Below are 23,986 nucleotides of genomic sequence, written 5' to 3' on the forward strand. Positions count from 1 at the left end.
CTGTGCTTTAGCATATTGCACACGTCTTTTTCTTCTCTTGGACAGCCTAGATCTTATACTGAGTATAGGCTCAGGCTTCGATTTGTCCAGTCTAGAAAAAATTGACCTAAGATATATACATAACTGCTCGTATGTAACATCTTTAGGCACATGCGGAGCGCGAACTCAAATATCCGCCAGGACATCCTGTAAGAAGTTTGGGCCTGAAATTGATGGAAGGGCCGCAAGAAAGTCGAGGAAAATCTGATCATCTGGTGCGTTGACATCGGTGGACGGAGGAGGAACTTCTTCAGTGGACGGCTGATTTGCCCTGACTTCTTCTACTGGGACAGGTGAAGTATCCTAAAGAAGACTCTTAACCAGCTCTTTGTAGCTAGGATATCTACGATGACTCTTGATAGAGTCAAGCATCCTCTCCGAAGAGGCTTGATGGAGCGCCTGGTTTATAAATCGCACACCCTGACGAGTCAGCTTTGCCTCTTTGCGGGCTAGGATGGCTTCCTCTTCGCTGTTCCGTCTTGCCCGGACCGCTGGAACCATGGAACGAGCATCGTACCAATCTGGATGGCCACGCCCATGATGAATACCACGTCCAGTTGCAGTGGTAAAAGAACGCGTCCATCCTGGAAACTCACACCTGTAAGATGGCAAGACAAGTGGATTATTGGAGGCCTGAGTAGATTGCGCAGTAGAAGGGGGGTTTGCTGGGACGGAAGAGCCTGTGGGCCTTCCGCGAGTGTCATCCGAGGCGGGGGTAATATTATTCGTGCCAGCAGATTAAGGTCCGAGGGGGGAGGCAGCCGCCAAGGGCCGACGTCGTCGAACTTAATTTAGCCGTGTTCATTCGGTATTTCGAATGAACACGGGAGAGGCTGAAGGACCCTACAAGGGGTCTGTATTTCGCATCACCGACCTTGTAACTATGCCCTTAAGAGAGTCATAGTTACTAGTGGACCCATGGACTCCCTGGTTAAAGTGGAATCGGAAATATTGATATGTGTTAACGAAATACCTGCAGTGCTGTTGGTACAGTGGCCCGTGCCGTTAATGGGTGTAGTAGTAGTGTTGTAGCCTATGGAATAGTTGTAAATGAGACGTACGGCCGCCAGGCAACAGAAGCGCCGCGATCCCAGTCTACGCTGAAGGGATGACGATGTGCCCGTTATTCCGAAAATACTGAATAAGGGCTTTGTATACAAAAGTTTTACCCGTGCCATCCGGACCATCGGACGGGGCGAACGAACCGGTGCCAGTGTGGCACAAGTCGGATCTCCCACCTCTACGTGGTGTCCGCTGGGATAGAGGCACTCTATGCCCTTCGGTAGTACTTCGGTGCTACCCAAGGGTGACTGCCTCTATGCTAACGAGAGGACGGCGGACCCCCTAGTGGGGTCTATGCTCATACCGCAAGCCTCTGGTCATGTTTCACAGGAACGGGGGCCTTGCCTTAACCGGCCGGGCCGCGAGGATGTAAACCTCTATAAAAAATACCCTAACCCTAAGTTATAGTGCGTGGCGATGGGGCACCTACCAGACGTACACTGGGGGGTGGGCTGCTGGGAGCACCAGCCATTAGCGGCCTCCTCAGGACACCTGGCGACCTCCTGAGAGTATGTGCCTTCTCTCCGGGGAGTGACTGCTGTTCGTCCCTGCTCGTGGGAACACCATGGAATGTGTAAAACTTGACGACATTGGGGCGGGGGGTAAAGAAGGTAGTGGAGTAGCGACTCCGGGTAGCTCGCGTGGACGTGCGCCCGCCACCAGGGGAAAGAAGTTGGGCTCTAGAAGCTTTAGTCCGCGGAAGCGGGTAAGACAGGTGAAAGCAACGGAGGAAGTTGTGATGGTGGAGGAAGGAGAGGGAAGGGAGATAAGGGCGATGCGGCGCGTCGGTGAAAAGCTGCGCAAGTTTTTGCTGACTGAGTCTAATCGCGTCTCCAAGACAGCGACAGAGTTTGTTTTGAATTGTGAGAGTGAATATGAAGAATGCATGATGGGTATGATTGCGAGGAATGAACGATTAGTTGGTCGTTTGGAAGAAAGTAGGAAGATTTTGGATGAGCGCGTAAGTGTGTCTGCGACTGTGGGCTATGCGAGTGTGATTGGTATGAGTGAGGGTGGTGTGGCTGAGAAGACGAAGAGTGTATGTGTGAGTGAGAAGCCGAAAGTGAGATCGTTTGCGGTTGTAATGAAAACGAAGGATGAGAGTGCGAAAATGACGAGTGAACAAGTGAAAGAGAAGGTGATTAGTGATGTGAGTGGTGGATTGAATGTGCGAGTGAAAGCAGTAAGAAAGACGAGAAGCGGTTGTTTAGTAATAGAAGCAGCGAGTGCGAGAGAGATGGAGATTGTTGCGGATGGTGTGGTGGTTAGGTGAATGTGGGGACACCAGTCCGGAGGAAATCGCTGATTCACTTTAGTATTGGATAATCACTGGATTCCGAGGAGGAAATTAGGCACTGTTCTTTTAAATGTTGTATTTTCACTTTAATACAACTTAAATAACTAATTAACGTCACGATAACGACAAATTACAATAAAGAACATAAATACACGAAACGACTTTGTTCTTGGTCGCCACGAACACTTTTGAAAGAGCGAATGTTAACTGGTGCGGTATGGTTAAAAGGTCGCAACGAACTTGGCGCTCGGAGAAAACCTTTTCGGCGCGCTAATCGCGAACCGACGGTTGACGATTCGAGTATACCGACCGAGGCGCCAACTCGAGCCCGTCGTCGGGATTACTCGAGATTCGTACAGAGATGCTTAAGCAGCATAAGAGGTTTAAAGAAGATAGTCTCAACGTAGAGACACCCAAGAGAATGGGTCCAAACGTGATTGTGTTTGATGTTGCGAATGAGATGACAAATGATGAATTGATGAGTGAATTGTATGTGAAGAACTTGAAAACTACTGGTGTGACTGAGATGGAATTTAAAGATAGGGTGCGAATTATGAGTCGAGTGAATAAGAAAGATGCGAATGTGGGTAATGTGATACTCGAGGTGTCCACAAGAATGCGGGATGTACTGATGAGTGAGGAACGTGTATATGTGAAATGGAGAGCGTGCAAGGTGAGGGATTTCGTGAATGTGATGCGTTGTTACAAGTGTTTTGCCTTCGGGCACATGATGCGTGAATGTAGTGTGAAGAAGAGGCTGTGTGAGAAGTGTGGTGAGAGTGGACATTTGAAAGATAAATGTAAGTGTATGTGTGTGTGCAGAAATTGCAAGATGAAAAGGAGAGTGAGTGACCATTCGGTTCTGTCGTGTGAATGTCCTGAATATGTGCGTATGTTAGAGAGAGAGAAGGCCAGGATAAGTAATGACTGATGTGTGTTTGAGAATATTGCAGTGTAATTGTCAGAGGTCGTATAGTCTGTTGTGTGATTTGGGTAATGTTATGAATGAGAAGAATGTGAGTGTGGCTTTGTTGCAAGAGGTGTATGTGTCGCATGGATGTGTGAGAGGCTTGCCAAGTGGATGGCAAGTGTATGTATGTACGGACGACCCTGCAAAAGCTGCAGTGGTTGTCCGAGATGTGAATGTGGAGGTGATGTGTGTACGTGAATATACAAATGAGTATGGTGTGTGTGTGTGGTTGAAAGGGGACTTTGGCGAAATGTATGTGGTGTCTGTGTATTATAGGTGGGGTACAGATATTGAGCCCTACCTGGTGTATATGGAGAGTGTAAAAGAGTATGGAAAAGGGAAGCGTGTGTTATTCGGGATAGATGCGAATGCGACCTTGCCCTTGTGGTTTAGCACGGGCGGAGGGCACAGCAGAGAGAATGAGATGTGTGGAAGGTTTTTGGAAGAATGGATATTAGCGAATGGGTTGATTGTAATGAATGGATCGAGAGAGTATTATACTTTCTCGGGAGTTACAGGGCAGTGTGACATTGATGTCACTCTGATGAATGATCCATTAGCCAGGTGCCGCCTTGAATGGGAAGTGAAGAATGACTGGGGAATAAGTGATCATAACGTGATTTTGATTAGTGTTTCGACGGTGATGTTGAGTCGTCGAATTACCGGAACGCTCAGCGCTGAGCTAGATAACGTGGGAGTGGTTACTGGGTGCAAGAAAAGTGCAAATGAACAATTAACAACGTTTATTTAATACGCTAGATTCACGAACGACTTTGTACACTCACGATTACACGGCAAAAACTTGACTGTACACCTTATATTTAATGACACGTAAAGAAATATATCTACAGTTTGAGAAGCAATGAATTGTCTTTGTTTAACTATTAACACTTTGTGTCGAGCCTTGGGCGGCTTCGCGGATATAGAGTCTAAGTGCTTTTTATTTGGCGACACAGTCGCGCTTAGCTAAGTCACTTTAAACGGAGTCGAATCTCGCAGAGATATTTGATCGCGATTATGTTAGCGTGAGTCTTCGTAAATCAGTAGGTGCGTCCAAGGGTTTCGCGCTCTTATATGTACTCGCCAGGATTCCGCGATTGGAGAATTCAATTTTTCTCCGTTGCGGCAATTCGAGGATCCAAACAAAGAGTGAAGTTTCGCGGATCGCCTGATTGGCTTAGCTGTTGCCGTGCGCCGGTTTGACGGTTGGAATCGCGACAACAGCTAGGCTAGAAAAACAAGACACCGCCAACGACTTTTGCTGATGTGGAACGGTGACTAGAAAAAGTGTATTTGTCGCGGTTCTAACGGTTTGCTTTTACCTCTTTGTTTGGATTCTCGAACAATTAGAATGATGTGTGATGAGAGTGAGCAGAATGTCTCAAATGAGCAAATGGGATGGATATGCAAAGATGTGGACTGGGAAGAATATAAGAATGATTTGATGGAATATTCGAGGATGTATGGACAGGATGTGAGTGATGAGATAAATGTGGATAGGATGCTTGAAATGTTGATGGAATGGATCCAAGGGTCGAGAATGAAACGGAGAGTGAGAGTGAATGACAAAAAGATGATGTGGTGGACCGATGAATTGAGGAGAATGAAAACCAAAGTGCGAAAGAGTAGAAAGTTGTGGCAGAAAGCGAGAAGAAGAAGAAGCGCGGATGTGGGTGCACAGCTGAATACGTATAAAAGTCTAGTGCAAGAATATAAGCATGAGTTGTGCAGAGTGAAAGAAGAATGCTGGCGAAAGTTTGTGAGTGAATCGTCGAACCTGGATCCATGGGGTCCTGTGTGTAGAATATACAGAGGCAAGAATGTGAGGGAGAGATTGCGTTCACTGAATGTTGACAGTGTGAACTATTCCACATGAAGAGAATGTGCGCAAGTGTTGCTAGAGCGATTCTTCCCAGCCGCGAGTGATTCGAGGAGAGTGACTGGTGCGGTAGAGAGTGTGAATAATGTGATAGAGTTTGATTGGGATGAAGTGAATGAGGCTGTGATGGCGTCGAAGTTGGGCAAGGCACCTGGCTTAGATGGTATAACTGTGAAGATGTTGCGAATGATTTGGTGTGCGATTCCGTGATGGCCGTTGAGATTGTATAATGCTTGCTTGAGGACTGGATGTTTCCCGAATGAGTGGAAGAAAGCGTGTGTAGTAGTCTTGCTAAAGTCCCCTGAAAAGCCGCGAACGGACGCTACGTCGTATAGACCGATAAGCCTACTGCCAGTGTTTGGAAAGACGTTAGAGCGAATGATGATTAAAAGGCATGAACACTATGGCTTTCGCAGGGGCCGTTCGACGGAAAGTGCTTGGTTGAAAGTGAGAGAAAATATGTACTAGGGATATTTGTGGATTTCAAAGGTGCGTTTGATCATTTAGAGTGGAACAGTATGATTGATTGGTTGAATGAGACAGGGTGCGCGGAGTTGCCACTCTGGAGAAGCTATTTTCACGGGAGCGCAGCGTGTATGTGTGGTGTGAATGAGGTTGTATGCAGAAATGTTGAGCGTGGATGCCCGCAGGGGTCCGTGTCTGGCCCTTTCCTTTCGATTGGGCGGATGAATGGGCCCCTGCGGCGTTTGAAAGGACGTGGTTGTAAATGTGTGGCCTTCGCGGATGATTTGTACTTGTTTGTTGAAGGACAAAGCCAAATGGAGATTGACCGTATTGCGACTGAATGGATGGCAATATGTGGAGCGAGTGAAGTATTTGGGTATATGGGTGAGTGAGAAGATTCATTTTAAAGTACACCTCAAGTATCTGTGAAAGAAAGTGATCAATGTTGTAGGTGCGATGAGAAGAGTGATGAATAGGGAATGGGGTATGAGAAGGAGAGCTGTGAGAGTGTTATATAAGGGTTTGTTTGTTGCGTGTGTGATGAATAGATGTCAGTGTGTTGTGTTGCATGCATGTTTGAGTGTGTGTAGGACCGTCTCGATGGAAAGTATGCAAGTGTTGATGGGTGTCCTACCTTGGGACATAGAGTGTGTGAGACAAGGTATGTGTGCTAGACTGAAGAGTAGTGTGAATCTGTGTGAGAATGTAAATGTACTCGCTGCTTCTAGATTGGATAGAGGGGCTGTTTATGAGTGTGTGCAAATCGTGGATCAAAAGGCGTATGATTGTTGACAGAGTAGATGGAATATAAGTGAGAAAGGTCGAGTCACGCATGAATATATTAAGAATGTAAGGTTTGCTAAAAGTTGTGTGAATTTTGAGCCGAGTATGTTTGCGTGCCTTCTGTTGACTGGGCATGGTAGTATGAATGCGTATTTGTATAAATTTGGACGGAGTGAGACGGAATAGTGTACGTGTGGAGCTGTGTGCGAGGATTGGAAGCATGTATTGGTTGAGTGTAGGATGTATGATGACCTCCGGTGTCTGCATGAATGTGGTGTGATAAAGAGAGAGGATGGTTGTGTGGATGTGAGTGGTGTGTTGGAATGCAAGGAGAAGTATCAACGCTTTTGTGCGTATGCGAGAAGTGTGTTTGCGAGGAGAAGAAGGTGTATAAATGCGTAGTGTGTGTGTATGGGTGTATGAGGATACGCAGAGTGGCTGCGAGGAGGTCAAAGACCTTAAGGGTCGATTCCTACTCGTGGCCTTTGGAGGTTGGCGTTTCCACGTACCCGAGTCTCCGGCCGACCATTGCTAGGGGTTGCGGGACCCCCAAAATGGAAGCGGCCTTGGTTGCGCAGATCCCACCAGTGATCTTGACTGGTACCACAAGGACCGCGGCGCCTACAGGGGTAACCCTGGCTCGGTCGTGGGTTGGACCATCGCGGGGGTAGTGGTTTAAAGCCGCATGCTGGCTAGAGGGCCTACTAGTCGGGCCCTCGGCGGGTGAGCTGCGTCCCAACAGCTCGGATACCAGCCGAGTGTCTTAGCCGGTAGAGTGTTAGAAAGCCACTCGACCCCACAAGAGGTAGGTTACCGGGACCCGTAAGAGCCTGTTGCCGTTTCTGATATTCCTTGCTTCGGCAGGCACGCGCTAATTGGGCGTATCCTAATTCCGCGCCCATGGGGGCCGTGTAGTAGAGCTGTAATGACGGGAACTACACGATAAGCAAACACAGACAATCTCCGTCGCATTAGGGTCTTTTAATCGGATCGAGAAGAGATTCCTAAAATCGAACGGGTTGCGCGAACAATATACCACGTTTATGGACGATTATCTCCAATCCGGTCATATGCTTCTAGCCGATCCATCCCTCCTGCAGCGACAGACCGCGTTCCTTCCACACCATGCCGTGACTAGGGAGGATAGTGTCACCGCAAAGCTCCGCGTAGTCTTCAACGCTTCAGCGCGAACATTAAGCGGAAAATCGGTAAACGATCATCTGCAAGCAGGCCCCAATTTACAAACCGATCTCGTTTCCCACGTTCTCCGTTGGCGACAGTGAAGAGTTGTTTTTACTGCAGATATTGCGCAGATGTATCGACAGATTTAGGTACATCCCGACGATCAACGATACCAGTTAATTTTGTGGCGATTTAGTCCGTCTGAGCCGATAAAACTGTACCAACTTTGCACTGTCACCTATGGGACGACCTCCGCTCCTTACCAAGCCCAACGGGTCATCCAGCAGCTAACGGAGGATAAAAGCCCCGAATTTCCACTAGCGATTCCGGTATTACGCAATGAGAGATACGTCGATGACATAATGTCAAGATACCATCCCTGCCGCGGTCGCGAAACAACGCGAAACCGTGAATTGTCTTGCGCGAGGCGGATTCATCCTTCAAAAATGGGCCAGCAACGACCCCGAAATCCTAAATGAAATAGAACCATTGAACCATGGATTCGCGCTGGAGTGTCCCTTTGATCTAGAGTCCAAGGTCAAGGCACTTAGATTAAGGTGGAACCCTGCACGCGACGAATTTAAGAAAGCTCCATCAAGGATACGACGAAGCCCTTCCAGACGAGATTGCGTCACGGTGGGTCACCTTCTACGACGAATTGACCGTGCTCAACTCCCTATCCATTCCTCGATGGTCCGGGTACGGCAACGACACTCGAAGTGTTCATCTCCACGGATTTTGCGACGCGTCAGAACACCGTATGCTGCGGTGGTTTTCTTCGTTGTGAAGACTTCGTCTGGACCGCGTGTTCAATTACTTCTTGCGAAAACGAAGGTAGCTCCCGTAAAAACTCTCACCATTCCCCGATTCGAGCTGTGCGCGACAGTACTGCTGGTTCGTTGCATTAGATGTGTCCTTTGCTCTCTCCCGTTTGTAGTCGCGTCCCCTCATTGTTGGAGCGACTCCACCATAATCTTGAGCTGGCTGCAGAAAACTCCCACTACTCTACGAGTTTTTGTCGCGAATCGGATCGCTGCCATCCAGACAGAAATACCTGCCATAAACTGGCGACATCTTTCGTCCGAGGACAATCCCGTAGATTGTGCGACCCGGGGATTATTTCCTTCTAAAATCGCGACCTTCAAATTGTGGTGGCAGGCTCACGGCTGAACCTACCGCGTGGCCAAGGCAAACTCACCTTACCAACGCTTGCGAGTACCCTGATCCCGAAATAAAAAACGTTACCGTGCATCATGTGCAAGTACAATGGGACTTGTGCACCCGCATCTCCTCGTGGCCGCGTCTTCTGCGTACTACCGCGTACGTGCGACGTTTTGTAGCGCGATGCCGATTCCCTGACGTGGCAGACACAGAAAATTGTTTGTCACGAGATGTGGTCGTTGGCGCACAGTTCTGGGTGCGCTCCGCGCAGCGCAATGCATTCGCCCTCGAATATCGGTTATTGAAAGGAGGCCATCCTCTGCCCGCGAATTCACTTCTTCGCAAGCTTGACCCGTTTCTGGATGAGTCTGGTCTCATCAGAGTAGGCGGACGCCTGCGACTTTCTGACCTTCCCTTCTCTGTTCGGCATGCAATAGTACTCCCGCAATGTGATATCGTGGAACTAATTATTTCCCAAATTCACCTTGACACCTTTCATGGCGGAGTCCGATTAATACTTCACGTATTACGGGAAAAGTATAGAGTGCTATCACATGCGCATATCCGCATATCACGTCCATTTACGCACTGTGGTGTTGATTATGCCGGTCCCATTTGAGTTCAACCAGCGCACAGTGCGAAAAACGGCGAAAACGTGGACAAAAGTCAAAAAATGAAAATCGCAATTCTTGAAATCCGTTTAATGGAACTAATTTATAAAGAATCTGTGCATACTCTTTTCACATTTTAATGACTTTTTTATTATCATTTCGAAGATATGACCCTGCAAAGTTCAACATTTTTTTAAGACAATTTTTCCGGGTAAAGTTTAACATAATGCTGTTCATTATTTTTTAAATATCATGTTCGTCCACTATTATCGGCTGTTTATATGATACTTTAACATTATAATTATGTAAATTGCACAACAAAATGTTTATTTTTAACACTGATATGGAAAATCATATAAACCATAGTCATATTTAACGTTTGTGTAAGGTAAAAGTTATGATCTTCACCTCGGTTCACCTACCAAATAGGCTTAAATGAAAGTTGGAAGCTCCCCGAATAAGAATCTGTAACGATATCTTGCGGTAATTTGCTTTTTTCTGAGTTATTCACATTTATGTTCACGCGCGCGTCTTATTATCATACGTAACAACAGCGGTTTCGGACGTTTTTCAAATATGTCGTCACTGACCTTTGCAAAGTCTTACTTTGTAATATATATATATATATCTATCTATATATCTATATATCTATATATATATATCTATATATATATATATATCCCCCTTGTGGGAGGGCGCGGGGTAATGCCGGATTCTTACCGGCTAAAACCCCTACGGTGGTCCTTCAATGACGCATTGAGGGCCCCAGGAACTCTGTTAGAACACAACTGGGACCCCCGCGCCTTGTTCAATTGAGCCCTTCCCGGGGGGAGATCTCGAGACCTCGCCCCAGAAAACAAACTAATCATTACGGCAGTGTCCGGACCACTGAGACACTGCCCCCCCCCCCCGGGGCAGCGTGCAGGGCTGGAGCCCAGGACGCCACTGCCCCCGCGGCGGCTCTGTAAGGGGAGACGTAAGGCCTCCCCGGAGCCGCCGCTCCCAGACGGGTACGAGACCTGAAAAAGGCCGACGGCCCTTAACATTTACACTAAAGGGCCATCGGTCTGCAAACCTCAAACCGGGGAGTCTGGTCGGGGCCCACGGCGGCCACGACTGCTCCTCCGGCCTCTGTTGCACGTTGACCCCGAGGCACCGCGGCCACGGGGTCTCGTCCTACCTCCGAGGGGAGGCCCCGCAGAAGCACTGCGGCTATGGCTTTGGCCCCCCTTCCGTCCTTGCGCATCCGTTTGCTTGCGAACCCGTTCCGCGGCCTCCTTCTGCTGCATAACTTGCTCGCAGAATGAGGCCACGGCCCTCCAGTTCCTCTCGCTTGCCAGCGATGCTCCAACTAACGCTGGCAGCGAGAGGTCATGCACAATTTCTCTAATGAGGACACGTCGCAGCGCTGAAAAGGCGGGGCACACCTCCAGCGTGTGCTGCGCCGTGTCCTGTTCCTCCCCACAATGGTGGTAGACCGCCGTCGCCTCTTTCCCTATTCGACGCAGATACTTCCCAAAACATCCATGACCGATGAGCATCTGCGTCATGCGGTAGGTGAGTCAACCGAACCTTCTCTCCCGCCACTCCCCAAACTGTGGCAGGAGAGCCCCGACAACTGGCTTATTGGTGAAAGTCCTCAAATCATTTCGCCAATGGCTAACAGCCAGTTGCCGGGACTGCCGCTTGATCATTTTGATCGCCGCCGGCTCTGGCGAAACACCGTCGAGTCGTCGCAGCGCACGGATGCGCGTGTAAACGAGCGCATCCGCCGCCACGAGATACTCGAACAGCATTAAGCCCGCCAGAGCCATCACCGCCCCGTAGGAGACGGTGCGGTACCCCCTGATGACCCTGATGGCCAACCGTCTCTGTAGCCGGTGCAGCAACTGTAGGCTGCGCCGGCTGATCATCAGGGTCGTGGCCCATACGCCCGCACGGTACAAAACCATCGACCGCACCACCCCCACATAAAGGCGGCGAACCCTCTCTTCTGGTCCCCCGAGGTTGGGCATAATGCGGCCTAAAGGTGCCGCTGCCCGCTCAACCCGGGGGACGAGGCAATCAAAGTGGCGATCAAAGCGCCAGCGGCTGTCGAGGTGGAAACCTAGATACCTCATACTGATCCCCACCTCGACCCAAGCCTCACCTACCCGGATCCACGAGGGGAGCGGACGCCGAGACCGACGCCTATTATGCCTGTGGAGGCGGGAAGCTACAGTTCTCTCCAACAGCTTTCCCGCCTCGTCCAGCAAGCAAATGAGCCGGTACGCGGAGGGGGAGTCCGCGGGTCTTCCTTCCTTTTTTATAAGGACCATCCGTCCAGTCTTCCATTCTTCCGGGAATATTTACTGCGTAAATGTGCCCTTTATAACCTCCCAAAGGACGCCCGAGACGAGGACCCAGGCCTTCCCGGGAACGATGTCCGGGCCCGGGGCAGTGTTTTTTGCCTCGAGCCCTCATTTGACCGATTACGCAATTGTGCAAACTCCCTGTTTCGAATAGTGCGAATGTCGAGCCTTGTGACCAGAGTAACGTGAGACGCGACGATCAAAATAAACAAAAATAAGTGTGGTTGTTTGTCTCTTATATTTAACGACACATGAACGGCGCGTTATTATCCGATTGCGAACACAAGTCATCTCTCTCCCGATGTGGCGGACTCACGTGGTCCGGTACTAACCCTCGATTTGTACTCCGAGGTCTGTGAGTGTCACCGATCTTCGAATAATTTTGTAAAAAAAAAATTAGCCCATTGTACCGACAATTTGCAAAATTAACCTGTAAGCGTGTGAGCTGTATGCCTGAGCGCTATATGCCAGTATGAAAATTCAATTACGCGTTAATCGATATCGTTTTGTTTCTTGTTTTCTTTTGAATCCCTCCGTGATTCAACGCGGGCGGCACGTTTCGTATTGTTACCGGCGAGCGTAGGCGGCCCAGAATTCACCTCAAAACGAAAACAAACCATTTCGTCTACCCGCATCCCTGCTGTATTTAAATCCAACGGCAATGTCTTTCTTCCGTCGCGGAAGACGTTACCGTTGGCATTGTCGTTAACCCGGTTATTAGCTCCGATCGGACGGTGCGCCGGATTAGCGACAGCTGATTGGTTCGTGTCATCACGGAGCATTTCCGAATTCAGGCGATCGTCTAGCTCTCGCCGGTTAGAAGACAACGGAACCTCGAATACGATACATCCTCGCGATTACCGACCCGACACACAGTGGGCCCAAACAGCGAATTAGCTGTTCATTTGTCAAAAATTCGATTTTCCTAAATCGATATGAAACGAACATATATTGCTTACTAAATACCTGTCGAATTCAAAACCGAAGAAATTAGTGAAATTCATTAAAAATTGTAATCATAACAAGCACTCAAAGATCAGACTTTTATGAATACTATTTTTCACCGAAAAATTTACTCTTTTTCATATTGATGCCCTGACAAAAGTATTAAACATTTTTGCAAAATTATTGTTTCTTTAATAAACAGCATATGTTTATATTGAGAATACACATGCCATGATAAATTATTGACTGTAGTTTATTTACAAAATAATTCTCAATGAACTAAAGATTATTTTCATAGTTGTTCATATTTAGCAAGGGATATCTTTAAAAGTTCAAAGAGATGCGTGCTCTATCATAGTGCAAAATTTTCAGCAGGACTTCCTTATTTTAATCCAAAAGGAATCATGTCCCCCCTCGTCCCACCGCAGAAGTTATTATTGTTTGAAGCGTCGCGTGACACACGCTTCAGCAATGCGTAGGTATATATTATGTATTTAGTCGAATAGACATTACTATATTTTATTATATATTCTGTAAGTATATTAATTAATTCATTCGATTTTATTTCAAGAATATGCAATGGCAACATTTAACTTATATGTAGCAGAGTACAACTGGTTTTATATGCCATTAAGTTTGCACAAAACATTATTGCATGGTGCAGATATAATACAAAGTGCTGGTTTGCCCATTGGAAACCAGCTTGGAAATCTTCATTCGAAACCTTCTTGTTTTCTGAAGAACCAATAGAGACACGAAACAAAGATTTCTGAGATATTAGAAGAGACCACACACAAAAATTTTCGCAATTAGAAGCATTGACGGACCTTTTTCAGACTTTATTATATACGTCCAATATTTTAATATCTCCAATTTCGGCAGAAAACAGAAAAATTTATAAAACACTTTCGCGTTTTAATATTTTCAAGGATGAAATAGAAAAATTAATGTTACAAGAAGACCTACAAAACGATGACGATGATACGTAAATAATAATAAATAAATTTTATTTTTATTCATAAAAATTGTTTCCATGTTAAACTTATATTTACGTTAATAAAAATTATGCTTATAAACTGAACATCCACATTAAGAGTATAGTATATTCACTAACTTTTTGAAATATAACGCTTATTTTTGTTTTATTTTTAATTTTTTCGGCAAGAAAATAATCCGGTGTGATTAAACGTAATAATAATATTTGTTTTAAATACTGGGACGACTCAGCGGCCGCTATACTTTCGTTTCAAGTCTTCAAATAGCGCTACAATTAGCCGTGAACAGCTAATTCGTCGTTCTGGCCCACTGAGCGACAGTGCAATTAGTCACTCCCCAGTACCAGTTAATTAAATTTTCATTTCTTTCATTTCCGTGAGTCGTCCTGTTTTCTGTGTGTGCGTGTTAATATTTTGTGTCTCATTAAGTGTTAATATTAAATATCGTGAAAGCAAACAACTGAGTTCAGCTTGTTGAAGGAACCTTCACCATTCCTACATTCCCAAACAGTTGTAATATGAATGCCCCCATCTGTTCCTATTAATCATTACTTCGGGGTTCCGAAAATCAACAAAATAGAACCGAGGTCTTATTCCATTATTCCGTGCACAGAATATTCAGGCGTAGGTAGCCTGCTTTAAGCACTCTAATTTGTTCAAAGCAAACGCACCGGCACAATTTCGACACTCAGCGGAGCGCACCGCGATGGGATATTCAACTTGTGCCGCAACTCCGAGGAGAAGCTAGACCCACCGGTAGGACGTGTCGTATAATGCCAGTTAAACACCGCGAGCGATGAACCGACACTGCGACACACGGATTCAACTACGAGCTTTTCAACCGCTACAACTTTAATATACGCTATTGGAGCTGGAGTTACCGCGGCTGCTAGCACCAGATTTGCCCTCCAATGGATCCTCGTTAAAGGATTTAAAGTGTACTCATTGCGATTACGGGGCCTCGGATGAGTCCCGTATCGTTATTTTTTGTCACTACCTACCCGTGCCGGGAGTGGGTGATTTGTGCGCCTGTTGCCTTCCTCGGATGTGGTAGCCGTTTCTCAGGCTCCCTCTCCGGAATCGAACCCTGATTCCCCCTTACCCATTACAACCATGGTAGGCGTAGAACGATCGACAGCTGATAAGGCAGATATTTGAGAGATGCGTCGTCTGCGTTAGAAGACCGTACGATCAGCATAAAGTTATTCAGAGTCATCATAGCCAACGATGGGAAGACGGACGAACCGTCCGCCACATCGATTGGTTTTGATCTAATAAAAGCATTCCTCCCATCTGTGGATGGAATTCTGGTTTACATGTATTAGCTCTAGAATCACCACAGTTATCCAAGTAAATTGTTGTACGATCTGAGAAACCAAAACTGATGTAATGAGCCGTTCGCAGTTTCACCTTAATTCGGTATGTACTTAGACATGCATGGCTTAATCTTTGAGACAAGCATAAGACTATTGGCAGAATCAATCAGGGAGCTTAAAGAATTATTTCAATTTCTTGAGCCAATTTTATTTAACATTAAATTGGGTCTTCCTACGTTCGACGATGCCTTTATAATTTAACTACGACCGATCGACATTAAGACTCACAATTCTCCTCCTCCTTTTCTCTCGTTTCGATTTTATTACGAATCCTCGACACCTCAATGCCGGAGATTCGAAGAAACGTATATCGACGTAAGTGGGTAAAATGCCAAATCCTTTCATAAAGAAGAATAATATTCTCCGGTTCAATGCAGTATTGAAAGCACGTACGCCGCTTTCACGCCGTTCGTCGGAACGCAATAAGCGCATAAACTACACACACGCGGAACGACTGAATCCATCCCTGTCGGTGCAAGCGCGTAGCAAGCATGCTGCTCTTGCGTTCGTTTTTCATTTTTTCAGCTTAAACGTTTCCTCTTTTATGATTATTTATACAACTTTTTGTACACGAACCAATCGCAGCTCTCATTGTCCCTTTCTTTTGGTTCTTTAACCGACTTCGAAAAAGGAGGAGGTTACTCAATTCGATCAGTATATTTTTTTTTTCTATGTATGTTCGCGCATTACGCCTAGCTGGATGGACCGATCGGAATGAAACCTTTTGCATATGGTAGGTGCTGACTCCCCATTGGTACCATTATCAAAAAATTTTTCATTTTTTAATTGCAAAGTGTTGTTATTGCAAAAAACCGGCAACTTCTGAAATAAACTTTTCTCGATTTTAGTGCGCTTTTAATATCTTATCGCGAACATGATTCTGTACAATTTTGTTCATATACAAATTTCGCGGAAAGGTTTAGTTTTCGAGATATTACCGAAAAATTGTTATTAACTTTTGAAATCAATTTCGAACGATTTTAATGTCCTTCGAATATGTTGTTAGGGGCGTGGTTCTGGACAACTTTTTCCTCTTGCATAATTGACGGAAAGTTTTTGTTTTCGAGATATTAACGAAAATTTTTGTTAACTTTTGAAACCAACTTCGAACGATTTTAATGTCCTTCTAATACGTTATTAGTGGCATGATTCTGAACGAGTTTTTTCTTATGCATAATTGTCGGAAAACTCTAGTTTTTGTGACATTAGCGAAAAACTATTGTTATTAATATTAGTGGAAGGCGCCGTGCTATGCACGGGAAAGAAAAGAAAGGACAATTACAATGCACTGTACCAAAACGCTAACTAAGCTTTACCGCTCTGACAAGCGACCTATACAGCAGGATGAGTTCACGTTGACGTTGGTGTATTATTCCCATTGCTTGGTACAGTCTTCGTATCGTTCTAAAAATACATCAATTTGATTTGTTAGAAAATTTGTTGCGCAGGATCTGCTATTATTTTACGGATACTTTGACCCTTGCGCAGTCCTAAACCGTAAGAGATACACATGAGCAGTAAATTTTTGCAACGAAAGTTAACAAAGAACAAATGGATGAAGAACCCTCAGTCATGATGTAATTAGTTTGTACTAGTCTCCGAAAGAGTGTCCCTTATTTTTTTTCTATGCATGTTCGCCGGTTTTTTCCTAGGTGGGCGGTCCGATCGGAACAAAGCCTTTCGCATCTTGTAGAGTCTGACTCCCCATTGGTACCATTACCAAAAATTTTTTCATTTTTTAGTTGCATAGGATTATTCTTGCAAAAAAAATTGAAAAACGAATTATCCATGTTGTCTTTTACTTAATTATGCTCATGGCATTTACGCAGACAAAAAAAGCCCGGAAGAACTGTCTCACAGTATCCCATACAATTCTCCCCATTCCACTAAAAAGCGTGAAATAAAATAATTTTCAGAAAAAAATACACCGACTTCGAAATGCACTAAAAAGTATAAAATAATTTCTATTTCCTAATGAAGTAATTTTTATTTCATTCAATCATACAATTACGTAACGGATATGAATGAAACCTATTTACTCGTTAGGTAGTATATTAAATACATTTCAACCTTTCCGGAGGCGGCGCAAAATTAAAAATACCTCAGTAAACGTTGCTGCCAATAACCAGTTGATTGTGGTATGGCGTATTGGAATTTAATAAATCCTGAGAAAGAATACGTACCATTATAGATATATCTGGTAATACACGTAAATATAACGACTGCATCTTCATTTCGCATATAAATGATATTGAATTGACTTCGTTCGCATGTGGAAGCCATGGATCTTTTTTTTTTGTTTTTGTTTTAGGAAGACAGAAATCCAATAACGGACATCTGGGAAGATAGCCCAGATAGTGTGAGACTCTCGCATAGTCCCCCTGATTTAGGCTATCGCTCGCAGTTGTGGAAGAAAGACTAGCCCCCTCCCCCCACCCCCACCCCCATCCCCGCCCCCACCCCTCGCGTATGTGTTCCATGTGTGGAGAATGAGTGCTCTCAACCAAAGGGTATTGGCCCGAGGGGCTACGTCAAGATCTAAGTGGGGGCTCCCGATCAAAAATACACTGACCTCCAGCCTGTCTTGTAACCACCCCCTCAGCACCACCTCCCGGTGGGCTCGAACATACGGCAAAAAATCGCGACCTCTCCCCACCATTTCCCACCTAATGTCCGAATACGCTTTCGGTTTCTATGTCCAACTTTGTCTGAGCTCCGCAAACGTCCGCAAATGTTTGTTTTGCTTCAGAAAATCCCCCCCCCCCCCCTTCATCCCCCCTTCCCGAACACGTTAAGTTAACCTTTCGCTATGTCCTAGTACATTTGTGCATCCTGTGCCACTCATTATTACGCGAGTTCACGCTACATGAGCCCATTGCTCTTGGTAAAATTTGCTCCTTCCTCTCTTCTGTCGATTCCACTCGGTCCCCCCATTGTCCCCCCCCTAATGGTGCCATGACCAGCCTGACGACTGGGTTCCTTGCTGAATCAACAGTTGATCGGAAGGGTGCTCAGTTCGATTTGACCTCTCTCCCTTCTCTCCGCCGCTCTGTCGGTCCCCGTTTCGTGCCCCCTAATGGTGCTATGACCAGGCTGGCACCGGTTCCCTCCTTTGCAGGTTTGAGTCGTTCGATCGATCGTGTCTTATGTTTTCTCCTTCTTCTCTCTCGCCGATCCCACTCGGTCCCCTTTGTCGCCCTTTAATGGTGCCATGACCAGGCTGACGACTGGGTCCCTAGTTGAATCACCAGTTGATCAGAAGGATCCTCTGCTCAATTTGACCTCTCTCCCCCCTCTCCCCCGCTCCGTCGGTCCCCGTTGTGTACCCCCTAATGATGCTATGACCAGGCTGACACCGGTTTCCTCCCTTGCAGGTTTGAGTCGTTTGATCGGTCGTGTCTATATTTGTTTCTCCGCCTCTTCCACTCCTGCTCTTCCTCTTCTCCCTCTCGCTGTCTTCTCGTTTCTTCCCCTCCTCTTGCCGTTTGGAAAGCGCGCCATGCCTCCGCCGTCTTGCTTGCTGCCGCATCCTTTCGCTTTACCCTTTAGGGCCGCTCACCAAGTGCTTGCAGCGTTCCTTCCTTCGCCATGCTGAATTTTCTCAATGCGGCCCCTTTGCTCCACCATCGTTGTGAGTTCGGGGTTTCCAGGGTGCTGGACGTTTTCCGCAGTTCTTCCAACACTTTTCCACCATTTACCCGCTTTGCACGGTTCCTCTGCACTCGCGCACGTGGTCACGTATATTCCCCTGTACCCGCAACACTCCCAGCACTTCACTGCACTCCCATAACACTTTCCCCACACTACACCGAATTAATTGCCTATCTGCTAATTATTTATTAATCTACTAATCACTTCACTATTTATAAATAATTTATTAGTTAATTATTAATTAATTAATATTAATATTACCATTATCATTATTATTATTAATCTCATTCACTTCATTTATTTATTAATTAATTACTTCCTTCCTTCTCTTCGTTCCGAGTCGTCTCGCCTCCTCCTCTTCTCCTCCGCACTGTCTTCTTGCTTTTACCTACCCGCTTACCATTTGAAAAACACGCCATGTCTCTGCCATCTTGCTTGTTGCCGCCTGCCTCCGCTCCGCCCTTAGGCTTCGTCCTTAAGGGCCGCTCTCCATGCGCCTGCAGCGACCCTTGCCCGGCCATGTTGGATGTTTGCGAACCGGCCTTTACGCTCTACGCTGTCCCTCGCGCGGAGATGCCCACGTGTTCGTACGCTATATTGAAACTTGCTCAACTGACGCCATTATTTAATTACTATCAAATCACGAAAATACGAAAATAGCCAAAATCAATGACCGCGTGCATTCAATATGCCTTATTCGCCCTTTCCCACACTCTAAATCCCTAATGGCATTTACATTATTAATTTATTTAATTTCTGCGACTTTCTCTCGCAACTTCGACATGTTGCACGACCACGTGTTTGCGCAAGTCCCTCTTCGAGGGCAACTTTCACCCTTAAAATGCACTATTTTCATTCGCGATGTATAAAAAAAAAATCGTGCTTAAGTCGCGCACATATTTATTTTATTCCGCGGTCGGCCCGAACACTCGTTTCCTCGCTTTCGATTACTCATGCGTTTGCAACCCATGCTTTCCCTCGCGTCGCGTGGAGGTCGCCATTACCGAAAATTCGATTTTTATTATATTTATAAATTCATTATTTCACCTCCGATTTTTACAAAACTTCACCGCTCACTTCCCCCACGGTCTCCCCTCACTTCACAACACTATTTATCACACTTTAACCACTTTTCCCACCAAAATTGAACTTTATCGCGGAGCGACCCCCGAACACGTGCGCTCGCCATCACAGTAACCTAGGGGCCTGCTGGAAGCCATGGATCTAAGAACCTATAAGCGGAGCCCTCGACGCGGGAATTACAAAATTTGCGGCAGATGAGCTCTTTATTTATAGTATATGCGGCGATCGTGTCTTTCCGTCGTATACACTATGAATCTAGCCCTTTGCGGACTATCGCCGCATATATGCGTTCTGCGTAAATCATCAAATTGGTGGAAGAACTGATATATGCGTTTGGCGAAAACAGTTGATTGACCCGAGAAACGCACATATATGTCCCACGTAAATGTGTGGGTATGGCCGAGAAACTTAACTATGCGTTCCGCGAAAACAACTGATAGAGCCGAGAAACGTGTACATGTGTGCATGCACGTAAATCTGTCACGTACATATAATATGTCCAGAATTTGACTTGGAATGCTATGAACGAAAACCGCGTTTAAGCAGAAATATGCGCTGGCAATTTTTAATGACTATCGCAGCAGGAGCTCGGCCCCACGGTACGGTTCACTTCGAACCGTCCCGTTCGCAAAGGGCTAGATAAACCATAGTTACATTCTATACGCACTAACCCACTTCGCGGCGTGCTGGCGAGTTATATGTATTGAAAAAAAATAGCTATACAAGCTTTGCCTGTGTTCGGCTGTCCAAAGGTTGACATGTTTAAGAAAATCTTTTAATTTTGCGCCGCCTCCGAAAAGGTTGAACTGTATTTAATATACTACCTAACGAGTAAATAGGTTTCATTCATATCTGTGACGTAATTGTATGATTGAATGAAATAGAAATTACTTCATTAGGAAATTGAAATTATTTTATACTTTTTAGTGCATTTCGAAGTCGGTGTATTTTTTTTCTGAAAATTATTTTATTTCACGCTTTTTAGTGAAATGGGGAGAATTGTATAGGATACTGTGAGACAGTTCTTCCGGGCTTTTTTTGTCTGCGTAAATGCCATGAGCATAATTAAGTAAAAGACAACATGGATAATTCGTTTTTCAATTTTTTTTGCAAGAATAATCTTATGCAACTAAAAAATGAAAAAATTTTTGGTAATGGTACCAATGGGGAGTCAGACTCTACAAGATGCGAAAGGCTTTGTTCCGATCGGACCGCCCACCTAGGAAAAAATCGGCGAACATGCATAGAAAAAAAATAAGGGACACTCTTTCGGAGACTAGTACAAACTAATTACATCATGACTGAGGGTTCTTCATCCATTTGTTCTTTGTTAACTTTCGTTGCAAAAATTTACTGCGCATGTGTATCTCTGACGGTTTAGGACTGCGCAAGGGTCAAAGTATCCGTAAAATAATAGCAGATCCTGCGCAACAAATTTTCTAACAAATCAAATTGATGTATTTTTAGAACGATACGAAGACTGTACCAAGCAATGGGAATAATACACCAACGTCAAAGTGAACTCATCTTGCTGTATAAGTCGCGTGTCAGAGCGGTAAACCTTAGGTTAGTGTTTTGGTACAGAGCATTGTAATTGCCCTTTCTTGTCTTTCCCGTGCATAGCGCGGGGCATTCCACTAATATTAATACCAATAGTTTTTCGCTAATATCACGAAAACTAGAGTTTTCCATCAATTATGCATAAGGAAAAACTCGGTCAGAATCATGGCACTAATAACGTATTAGAAGGACATTAAAATCGTTCAAAGTTGGTTTCAAAAGTTAACAACAATTTTCGCTAACATGTCGGAAACAAAAGCTTTCCGTCAATTATGCAAGAGGAAAAAGTCGTGCAAAACCAGGTCCTTAACAACATATTCGAAGGACACTAAAATCGTTCGAAGTTGATTTCAAAAGTTAATAACAATTTTTCGCTAATATCTCGAAAACAAAAGTTTTCCGCGAAATTTGTATACGAACAAAATTGTTCACAATCATGTCCGTGATAAGATATTAAATGCGCACTAAAATCGAGAACAGTTTATTTCAAACATTGCCGGTTTTTTTGCAATAACAACATTTTGCAATTAAAAAATGAAAAATTTTTTAATAATGGTACCAATGGGGAGTCAGAACCTACCAGATGCAAAAGGTTTCATTCCGATCGGTCCATCCAGCTAGGCGTAATCGGCGAACATACATAGAAAAAAAAAAGAAAAAAATATACTGATCGAATTAAGTAATCTCCTCCTTTTTCGAAGTCGGTTAAAAATGGTCTTTGTAATGGGACACGCTTACAGATTGTACAATTCTATAAAAATACAATTGCTGCGCGATTCATGTCAGGAGTTAATGTTAATGATATTGTTTTCATCCCTAAAATTAAATTGGACACCGGAGAAAGTAGGAGTCTACTCTTCATACTTCATCGTACGCAATTGCTCCTGCGATTGCAATGACAATCAACAAGTCGCAGGGGCAGAGTTTTGAACATGTTAGCCTCTATGTACATTGAAACCTATTCAGCCACGGGCAACTTTATGTTGTCCCATCAAAATGCAAATCAAGGCACGGAATTAAAATTCAAAAAGTAGGGGAAAAAGATTCTCGATATGTTATTCAAAATGAAGTTTGGGCCGAAACTTTTGATTTGTAAACATAACTGTAACGAGGCATATTTTCATTATGTCGATTAGCCTTCTTTTTTTTTTGGTTGTTATGCCTCGTTACGAGGATCCTCCCGAATTGCCGGCCCCACTCCTCCGCCCAAGCGGACCCCCTCGCCGCTGGGGCAAGAATGAGTGAGCGTGTGAGTGGTTTTTTTTCTTTCTTTCTTTTCTTTTTTTTTCGTTTTCTTTTCGAGCGTTTTTTTTGTATTTTGCGAGCCCCGCTTTTCTCCCCCCCCCCCCCCCCCCTTCTGCCTCCAGCCACCGTCGGAGCCACCGTTGTCCCCGGTCGCGGAGGAATCTCTCCCTGAGCGACGGAGGCGCGGGATGGGCTCACCAAAGAAGACACCGGCTGTCCGATCGCGGCGCCACTCCGTCATCCTCCGCGGGGGCGACCGCCAGCCGACCACCAGGACACGCCAGGCCTGGGTACAAGCCACCCCCAACTGCCACCTCGAGAGGGCCCTAGGACCTGGCCACCAAACGTCACCGTGGGATGACCCATCCTCGACGCCGAAATCCTCGGGGTGGGGGAATCCCGCGAACCGGGGAAGAAGATTACGGATAGAAGAAGCAAGCGAGCCGCCGTGTGATCGAGCCATTTTCGCCGAAGCCCTGCTTAAATGTAAAGCCCGAATTGTTCTTTTTTTCCCTCTCTTTCGTTACTGCGCATTTTGCGTTTCCGTTTTTTCTACTAGTAGTGCGTTTTGTTTCGGTATTCTGTTCCTTGTATTCTGTGAGTGTGTGTGCCTGCGTGTGGATTTTGTCGTCGCCGCCCCAGCGTGGAGTTGGATACCCCCTGCGCAAAAAGGTAGGAGTCATCTCCTTATCCTTCTTTATGTTATTCATTTGCGCGTGGGCAAGGGCGATAGGACCCCTGGGCCCAGTGACGAGGACCCTAGAGGCCGCGAACGGTCTACGTCGATACCGTTCCCTCTAATCTACTTTTCACGCTTCTGTATTTGGTATTTAGGACCAACGTTCCCTTGTTGTCCACGACCCCTGAGAGGGCGTGCTCCTTGCGGACGGATCATTCGGCATTTCTTTGTACCTTCTATCTTTCTTCTGTACTCGCGCGTACCGTGTGTCCCCGCGCCGCGAAAGCCTCCCACGCAACCGGCGAGTCGATCCCTTTTTCCTCGACCGTTGCCTGTAACGCGTGGGGCCCACTATAGTTTTTCTGTTCTGCTTACGTGGCCTACTTGGGACGCGAATAAATGCATTTTCTTTGTTGGATACAAACTCGCGGGTCTTTTACTAATTTTTTTTTCTGATCCCATCTGATTCCCGCTCCCGACAGAGCAGCCGGAAGGGCGATTTCCGCGGACGAGTGCATTGGCACTGGCGCCCCGTAAAATAAATCGGCCGTGGGTGTGAGCATTGGTGCGTGGAGGGCCGTTTTCCCTAACTGCCCCCACTTTAGGGAACCCCCTTTGGGCTTTTCCCCCACCGATCCGTCACATAACATAA

This window comes from Megachile rotundata, unplaced genomic scaffold (assembly GCF_050947335.1).
Source record: "Megachile rotundata isolate GNS110a unplaced genomic scaffold, iyMegRotu1 scaffold0092, whole genome shotgun sequence".
Lineage (NCBI taxonomy): Eukaryota > Metazoa > Arthropoda > Insecta > Hymenoptera > Megachilidae > Megachile > Megachile rotundata.